Source organism: Bidens hawaiensis, unplaced genomic scaffold (genome assembly GCF_021521415.1).
Source record: "Bidens hawaiensis isolate Kalapana, Puna unplaced genomic scaffold, B.hawaiensis_p1.1 tig00027324_1, whole genome shotgun sequence".
Classification (NCBI taxonomy): Eukaryota; Viridiplantae; Streptophyta; class Magnoliopsida; order Asterales; family Asteraceae; genus Bidens; species Bidens hawaiensis.
Window position 1 is genome coordinate 267233 of NW_027494418.1, and position 9148 is coordinate 276380.

The 9148-nt window shown below is 37.4% G+C and overlaps 1 pseudogene; it reads right to left on the bottom strand.

The window, feature by feature from the left end:
* Nucleotides 1-6868: 6868 nt before the first annotated feature.
* On the bottom strand, nucleotides 6869-8948 carry LOC143575260 (L-type lectin-domain containing receptor kinase IX.1 pseudogene; annotated as a pseudogene).
* Nucleotides 8949-9148: the final 200 nt, after the last annotated feature.

Sequence of the window (9148 nt, forward strand, 5' to 3'; positions counted from 1 at the left end):
CGATCCAGAAATGTTGAAGAACTACATGATATTTGTAAATGAGGCCGGAACCACAAACAAACCACCTAAATTGTTAAACTTTGAAAGAAATTTGGAAGAACATAAGTGGAGGTTCAAGAACTTTGTAAGAATCAATGACTTTGTACTGTTAAGATCCATTGAGAATGATCATCACAAGCCTCAAACATGACTCCTGAAGGACTAGTTGATGTCCCTCCTGAAAGTTTCACAAAAAATGATAAGAAACTAATGCTTGATGATGAAAAGGCATATGGGGTACTCGGTGTGTATTTGTCCACTAACATTTCTCAAACCTTAAGAGAATGTACCACTGCAAAATTTCTTTGGGATGCCTTTCTAGAAAAGTTTAACGGAAATTTGGATATGAGGGAAAGTCGAAGGGAAATGTTAAACATAGAATTCAACATATTTAATCATATTCAAGGGGAATTGGTTACTTCACTCATTAGTATATATTAAGCACTTAATACCAAGATGAGAAAAGCGGGTATCATAATAGAGATGTCTGAGATCAACAAGAAGCTGTTGAATTCATTGCCTTACACATGGAACAACAGTGTGACTACTATTAAGAGAACAACGAATCTGAACACAACAACACTCACATAACTAACCTATACCATCAAATCATTTGAGATGGATGATAATCTTCGAATGAGTAAGTATGTCAGTTCTCTGAATCATGCCGGTGTCTCTACAAGTTTAGGAATCAGCTCAGCTTTTCTCACTCAAACACATCCTACCGTTCATCCAGTTAATGGGGTGAAAGTAGTTCATATGCAAGTCAAACTTCTAAAAGCAAAGCTTCTATCTTATCTTATGCGCATTAGGATCTTCATCATCAAACTATGTTCAAGACTTGGTGAATCAAGCTGTTAGTTAGGCCTTAAAGGCTCATGGGATCAACAAACCTTCAAGCAACAACACCAACAACTCTAGAAGCTACAGTCAAATTGATGGCTCTCACATCTCACTTTTCCATGCCTTTATGGCAAGCCATGAAGAGTTGTTACTAGGAAAACTGTTGCCCCCAACTTTATGTCAATAGGATCTTCCAGAATCAATGAGGCGGACCTTGAGAAAATAGACATAAAGTATCATATGGCCATGACGGTTCAAAGAGCTAGAAATTTCATGAAAAGCATGGGATGAACAGTTTATGGGATTCAGACAGTAACAACATTGGGTTCAACAAAGACAAGCTCCATTGTTACAATTGTAATGAAATGGGGCACTTTGCAAGGGAATCCACAAACCCAAGACAACCTGCTGGAGAGGTGAAGATTGTTGATGTATCTGACTGTGAAGGATTAGAGGAAACGATGCGGGTAAAAGACAAGTTGGTCAAAGTAGCTCATCGGATCAAGGGTTCCACGAATTGGTCAAGGGATCTCAAATACAAAGGCCTTGATCACTCAATTTGGTGAATCTATTAAGCCAGACTGGATGACTCAAATAGCTGAACTTATGAACATGACGCATTTGGCTGGGATGGGGTTTGTGAATGGGAATCAAGCTTGGAGCAGGAAGTAGTCAAGAAAATCTTGACATTCCTAAGGTACACAAACATTTATGCTCTAAATTGTGTACATATAAAGTAGCAAATTATAGAACCCATAATGCTAGTTTGTTAATAGAAAACATTGGTATTAAGTACCAAACTGATGAACATAAGAAAGCTGAGAAAATATTTACTACTATAATTAAAACTCATCATGATGACATGGCATGATTAAATCAAAATTATTTGAAGCAAACTTATTAGTTGATTCTCACGGTAAACGTATAATTGCTTCAAATGCTAAAACTGAAGAACTTGAACTTGATCTTTCCAAAAGAAAAATAACAATCAAAAAGTTTGAAATGACGCCTGATAAGTTGAATGGCATAAGTGGATCCCAAACGGGGGTGAAACAAAAGACGCGACTATGGAATTGGTCACGTACCAAAGCCTAAGATACTTTTTCTTGCTATTCACAAGACTGTTGATCCAATCTTTGAACCGGTCAGTTCTATTAGTAATTCATCTTGTTCAGCAGGTGGTGTAGAAGAAAGTGGGTTATTGGTAAAGGACATAAGTTGTGAGAAGAATAGAGTTTTAGATTCACTTTTTGATTCCAATCTGAATTCAAAACAATCATTTGTCAACTCTGTCTGTACTAATAATATTTTTGTTTCCATGCAAAATACATTAAACTCATATTCAGATAGTGATGTAACTTGTGAGTTGTGACACTGTTAATGTTAGCACTAATCACATTATTTTGGATGAAAATATTGATGTTGTTTCAGATAGTGATTGTGAAAATGTGTATGATGAGTCTTTTGTTAAAATTGTAAAAATTTAAGTAAGTATGTTGATGTGAACATACCAAGTTGTTCGTCTTCAAGTTGTAAGCCTGAGGATAGATCGGATAAAAACAAATTGTTTAAAAATGAAAATGAAGCCAGTACTTCAAGAAAATATATTCCACCAAGTAAAAGGTCATTTTCTCAAACAACTAATCATTTAAGTCATCCTAAATCATAAAATTTTACTGTTAATAACTATCATGTCACTATCAACAAAATTTTATTGAGTCAAATTACATTAATGATTTTGATGAACGTGGTCAAAGATCATTTGGTACTCACAATCATGTTCCTTTCTTCGAAGATTCACCTTCTGAGAATCATCAAAGTTATTATAGCTCTGATGAATATTATGGGTTTTATAGTAGGAGATGTTGTTATGTTTGTGGTAACCCATCTCACCTAGCAAGACATTGCAAGAACTAGCATAGACAATAGAAAGATATGCAAAAATAATTCAATCAGTTCTGATCTACAACTACTAGCATTTTGGGATCATGGACTGATCAAACTCTGAGTGATACCAGTGAAATGGATGTGAGATCCAGTGTTAATAACATCAAGAAAAAGAGAAAACCTTTTTGGATAACCAAGAAGGCTAGAGCAAAAAGGGATTCAAAGACTGCAGAGTCTAGGAATCCACCAAAAATTATTTCAATAAGGAAGCAACGAAATCCAAATATTGGAAATTCTGATGATTTTGTTTTGAAAACAAAGAAAACTAGGTCCAAAAATTTCAAAAATAAGAAACACGTTTCCGCATGGGTTCCTAAGGACTACTCTTCAGATAATGACTCACCGAAAGGTTTCATGTTTTCTGGAAATAAAATAAAATTTGGAGACTTTTTGGTTAACCTTTCAGACACAACTTTGTCTCAGGAACCCATGTTTAATTAATTGTTGATGCATGTAGGGTCAGTCATGAAGGTTTGTCAATAGTATTGGTACTTAGACAGTGGTTGTACCTGACATATGACTGGAGACGAATATTTACTATTTGACATTCAACCGTCTTATGGTGGATCCGTATCCTATGCTGGTGAATTGGTAGGAAAATAACAAAGCTCAGAAAGGTCTCAAATGGTATTCTAACCTTTGAAGATGCCAGTCTAGTCGAACAGCTGAACCACAATCTACTCAGCGTTTCTCAAATCTGTGACAAGCAATACTCCACACTCTTTACTGACATGAATGCTTGATCTTGAAACCAAGTTTCAAAGTCCCTAAGGAATGGGTTCTGATGCGTACTCTGAGGATAATGGTTCTTATATATTAGACATGAGAAGTTCGTATTCTCAACAAATTGTTTCATTTCTAATATCCAAAGCCTGAGAGAACTATTAATCACTTTGGCTTCGACGTTTTAGTCATGTCAACTTTAAGAATTCGAACAAAGTTGTCAAAGGTGAGCATATGAGGGGTTTGCCTATTAAAAATGTTTCTTGCATTAAAAAATGCGTTTCTTTTTCCAAATGCAAGCAACACAAACTCCCTCACAATCCCAAAACTGTTAATTCTAGAGATTCCATTTTTCAACTATTACATATGGACTTGTTTGGACCCATTCATCCCTTGAGGATGGCAATAGGCCGAAAAGCCTATTGTCTTGTTGCTACTGATGACTATTCTCGTTTTAGTTGGATCTTTCTTCTAGGTCACAAGGATGAAACAACTCAGTTCTTGATCAGATTCATGACACCCGTGGAGAACCAAACTGACAAAACAAACAAGTGTATACGAAGTGATATCCAAATGGAATTCTGCAACCGAATGGTGAATGATATTTGCCTTTCCAATGGGATAGATCGTCGATTCAGTGCCCCGTATACCCCACAATAGAATGGCGTTGCCGAAAGACTAAACATAACATTAATTGAAGCTGCAAGAACGATGTTGTCAGAATCAAAGATTCCCTTGTTTTTCAGGGGTGAAGAAATTAATGTTGCATTCTTCATTCAAAAGTGTGTGCTGCTCAACAAGCATTTGAAGAAGACTCCATATGAAGTGTACTACAAAACGAAGCCGCAAGTCAACTATTTCAATACCTTTGGATGTCCATGCACTACGCTTCATACAAAGGCCAATTCAGGTCCCAAATTTGCTGAAAAGGCAGATGAGTGTTATTTTATTGGGTATGCTGCTAAAAATACCACTTATCGAGTTTACAACAAGAAAGAATGAGTAATTGTGGAATCATTCAACATTGACTAGCAAGAGATAAACCCTATAGATGCTCGCACAGGTCCAAACTGGATGTTTGACTATGACTACTTGTTCAACCAGTTTCATGTTTTGTCTATCCCTATAGTTGCAACTGCTCCAACCCCAACAAGGTGCCTCAATCTGTGTTGGTTCACACTATCATAGAATAGTATGGAAAATGTCAATATATCTGGTGGTACTCAAGTCAGATATGTATTACCTATAGCTCCTTAACCGACTGTAGTTAATCCATTTCCATAAGCCGCAAATATAACTGATGTAGTTCTTGTTGAAGATCCTTCTCAATCGGATTCAGACTCTTAATACTTGTCGGCTGACAGCATTGATCCATCACCAATAGAGCCTATAGTCGACCCTCAGGTTAGAGGTAAATGTGCTTGAGTCTGTACCCACACATCCTCCTGTTGATATTGAAGCACCTGCCACTACTGAAAATTTTGTTGCGAATGAACTTCCATCTGATGCTTCAAACACTGCTTATTCAACTCCAGTTCCAACTATTATCGTTCATTTCATGGAAAATCTTTGGGATGGTCTCATTTCCTCTTAACATATAGTGCATCAACCTGACATCATTCGACAACCCATTGACTTTCTTATCAATGCTCCCAATATCTTCCATCCTATTGAAAGTCTTACTGTTGAACTTCAAGTTGATCTGATCCCTCAGTTGCCTATTCGCCGATCACATCCCACTGAGAACATCATTGGCTCTCCCTCCGCCGGCATCCGGACAAGGAACCAATTTGAAACTATTAACAAATGCCTTTTGCTTGTTTTATTTGTCAGGCTGAACCTAAAGATTATCGTGTGGCTTGAAAGGAAAACTCTTGGGTAGCAACGCAGGAAGAGCTGCTACAGTTCAAGAAGCTAAATGTGTGGAGGTTGGTAAAGAAGCCCGAGAACAAGAGACCGATTGGTACAAAGTGAGTGTTCAGAAAGAAGAAGGATAATAATGGGGTAATTATAAGAAATAAAGCAAGGCTGGTGGTGCAAGGCTTCTCTCTGTGTGAAGGTCTTGATTATGATGAAGTTTATGCTCTAGTTGCTAGGCTTGAGGCTATTCGTATCTTTCTAGCCTAGGCATCATACATGAACTTCAACGTATATCAAATTGATGTGAAGACTGCTTTCTTGTATGGAAATGTGAAAGAAGAAATTTATGTCAAGCAACCACCAGCTTTTGAGGATCCCGATCGTCTGAACTACGTCTACCGACTTGACAAAGCTCTCCATGTCCTTCATCATACACCACGTGCTTGGTATGCTACATTGGCAGAACATCTATTAGAGAATGGCTACATAAGAGGTGTGATTGATCAAACACTCTTTGTTAAGAAGGTTGGAAATGATCTTATCTTAGTTCAAGTGTCTGTTGACGGTATTATCTTCGGATCAACGAGTGACAATCTATGTAGAGAGTTTTTAGAGGTAATGCAGTGTCAGTTTGAGATAAGTTCTTTGAGGGAGATGACATTATTCTTCGGCCTACAAGTTAAGCACATGATGGACGGGATTTAGATTCATCAAGAGAAATACGTCCATTACAAGTTAAGCTACAACAAATACTAAAAGATTAGAGGGAGATTGTTGAACCCATTTTGTGTATTTAAGTCTTTTGTATTTGTTCATTTCGTTCACGATAGATCTTGTTAGCTTTCGTTTAGTCTTTGTATGCTTGTGCTTGATGTCTTGTAAATAAAGCCCATTTGGGCCCAATGTAATGAAATAATGGTGTATGGAACTTGCACAAACAATAGTGCAAGCTTCCAAGTAGTATACAACAACCTTTTGCAAAATCACCAACTCTCACCTTCTGGCTCTCTAAACCTTATCTTCTTATCTTTCCATTTTGGGTAATAATCAAACCAAGCAAGATCAGAGATCTCGATTGCTTGTATGTGATTTCTGCTAGCATACAAGTGAGATTGTTTCAAAAACTAGTTGTTATTATTATTATAAAAAATTATTGTTATTACAGCTCAATATCTTATATTTGTCTTACTTATAAAATATGGTGTGTTATAAAATAACGAATATGCCGTTGGAACGAACTCATTTTTCTCTACGTTTTAACCTAAGTTTAAATAAAAACGAAGTATAGCTAAACATAATATATTTTATCGTTGTTTTATTAAACAATATTCTATAGTATTAAATGTTCGTCTAAAAACCCCATCTAATATCTATTTTACTCATGACTTGCTCATTTAACAATTTTTGAAATATAAGTTATAATACTGTAATTTTCACTAGAAAACGAGGTGTTACATCATATGCATAGTATATAAATTGCTACAAACTCTTAAACAAAGGTATAATTTGAAAGCTCTGCTTATAATATAAAAGAGGTGCGATAAATTAAGGTATTTAACGACCATAAAAATAAGATGAAGATGCTGGCAAATCCCCATTGGTTGACCCATCGAAAAATGATGTCGTAGGTGTTGTTAAGTACGACGCTACAGGCATCTTTGAAGGGAGTGTAGGGAGGGATGCTTCGCAATTTAATACTTGAATTACTTGTCTCATCGTTGGGCGAAGTTTTGAGTCAGGATGTGTGCACCAAAGTCCAACGATCATCAAACGCTTGACTTCGTCTCCATCAAAATCTGACCCAAGACGTGGATCAACTGCTTCCAAGAAGGTCCCTGCTCCATAGAGCTCCCAAACCCATTCCAGTAACCATATTTGCTTTTCTGGTGCCTTGTAGTCAATAGATTTTCTCCCACATACTATTTCTAACGTAACAACTCCGAAGCTAAACACATCGGATTCTTTGTTTGCCTTCCCTGTGGTAACATACTCGGGAGCCATATAACCCAAGGTTCTAGCCAAAATCATTTTTTGGGATCCTTTATCATGGTCAACAGTCTTAGCTAACCCAAAATCACCAAGCTTCACATTGAAATTTGAGTCTAACATTATGTTACTTGATTTGATATCTCTATGCAAGACACACTGCTCCCATTCTTCATGTAGATAAAATAAACTAGAAGCCAAACCAATAGCGATTTTATACCTTGTTCCCCATGCCAACAAGCTCTTTAACTTGAAAAGATGTGAATCTAAGCTCCCATTTTCCATATAGTCGTACACAAGCAGGAGTTCGCGTTTCTCATGGCACCAACCAATGAGTTGCACGAGGTTTTTATGCCTAAGTCGGCTAATGATCCTGACTTCCGAAGCGTACTGCTTGATCCCTTGTTTGGAGGTTTTCGACATCCTTTTTACTGCAACATAGGTTCTTGTTTCTTTCATGAAACCTTTGTAAACACCACCAAAACCACCCTCCCCAAGCTTCTCCTTCAAAGCAAAGCCATTAGTTGATTGAGCTATTTCATGGTAGGAAAATCTTTTTGGCCCACTGCCCATTTCGAAATCTTTATTCATCTCAGTATCAAATTCAAATTCCTCAGCTTCATCTTCCTTGTCTTTTGCCCTCTTCCATCTCCATAAAACATTGGAAATTATAACCAGAAACGAAACTGTAAGTAATGGTCCAACTATTAGCCCAACGTTACTCTTTTTCTCATTTATTGGATCAGGGGTTTGGTCTAAACCCGAGCTTTCAAAACTCCAATTTCTCAAGGTATTTTTCTGTAGCTGCCATCCAGATGTCGCTGCTGAAAACCCGAAAATAACCCATTCAGGCAATTCCTTCTCGAGATCAACTGTGTCGCTAAATCCATCTATTATGACTGTGTTGTTTTGATAACCGGTGAACGAAACATTTAAATTTTTTAAAGCTGAATCATACCTTATCCAAGCGTGACACAGTCCCCCACCGGTTACATTGCTTAACCATTTCTTGTATCTGTCAGATTGAAGCGAGCTTTTGCTGATACCTACATGATCACCCATGTGAGTACCATTTGATTCAACTGGATCCCACTCGTTCCAGAAAGTATCAAACTCCACAGCAACAAATCTAATCCTCGACATAATGCCTGACTCCACCATTGGAAGCCCCATGGCTCCATCAGTTCCAAGCTGAGTATTATTCTCAGCAAGGAAGAATGTGAGGCCAGAACCGTAGTCTGTAGCACCATTTGAATCAATCACAAAGGTAAATCTGGTAGAGAAGTTTGCTTGACCATTAGATTTTATGTTATACAGTCGAAATGGCTTGTAGTAAGTCACTCGTCCCGTTGGTCGGCTCTGGAGGGAAATAGATTGGTCTTGGGTCAACTGGATTCCATCGCCGGAGATATAGCCGCCTTTTAATTGAAAATCTGCTTCCGGAATCTGATTCCCGACAAAACTAAAATTGAAAGACAATGAGGTTTCGTATGGAAACAAAACAAGAACGAAGCAAGTGATTAGATGGGTTTTGATTGATTCCATGATCGTGGAACCTTGATAGAAAGTTGCAGGTTTTGTGGTTCATGGATGATAGATTATATGAAGTTTATGTTAGGATTAAACGCACACACGAAACTGAACACACACACGAAAGCAGTAAACGAACACGAGGATTTAACGTGGTTCGGTCTAAACTGACCTACGTCCACGGGTGGCAACTAGGTATATCTTTATTGAGTGACAAAAA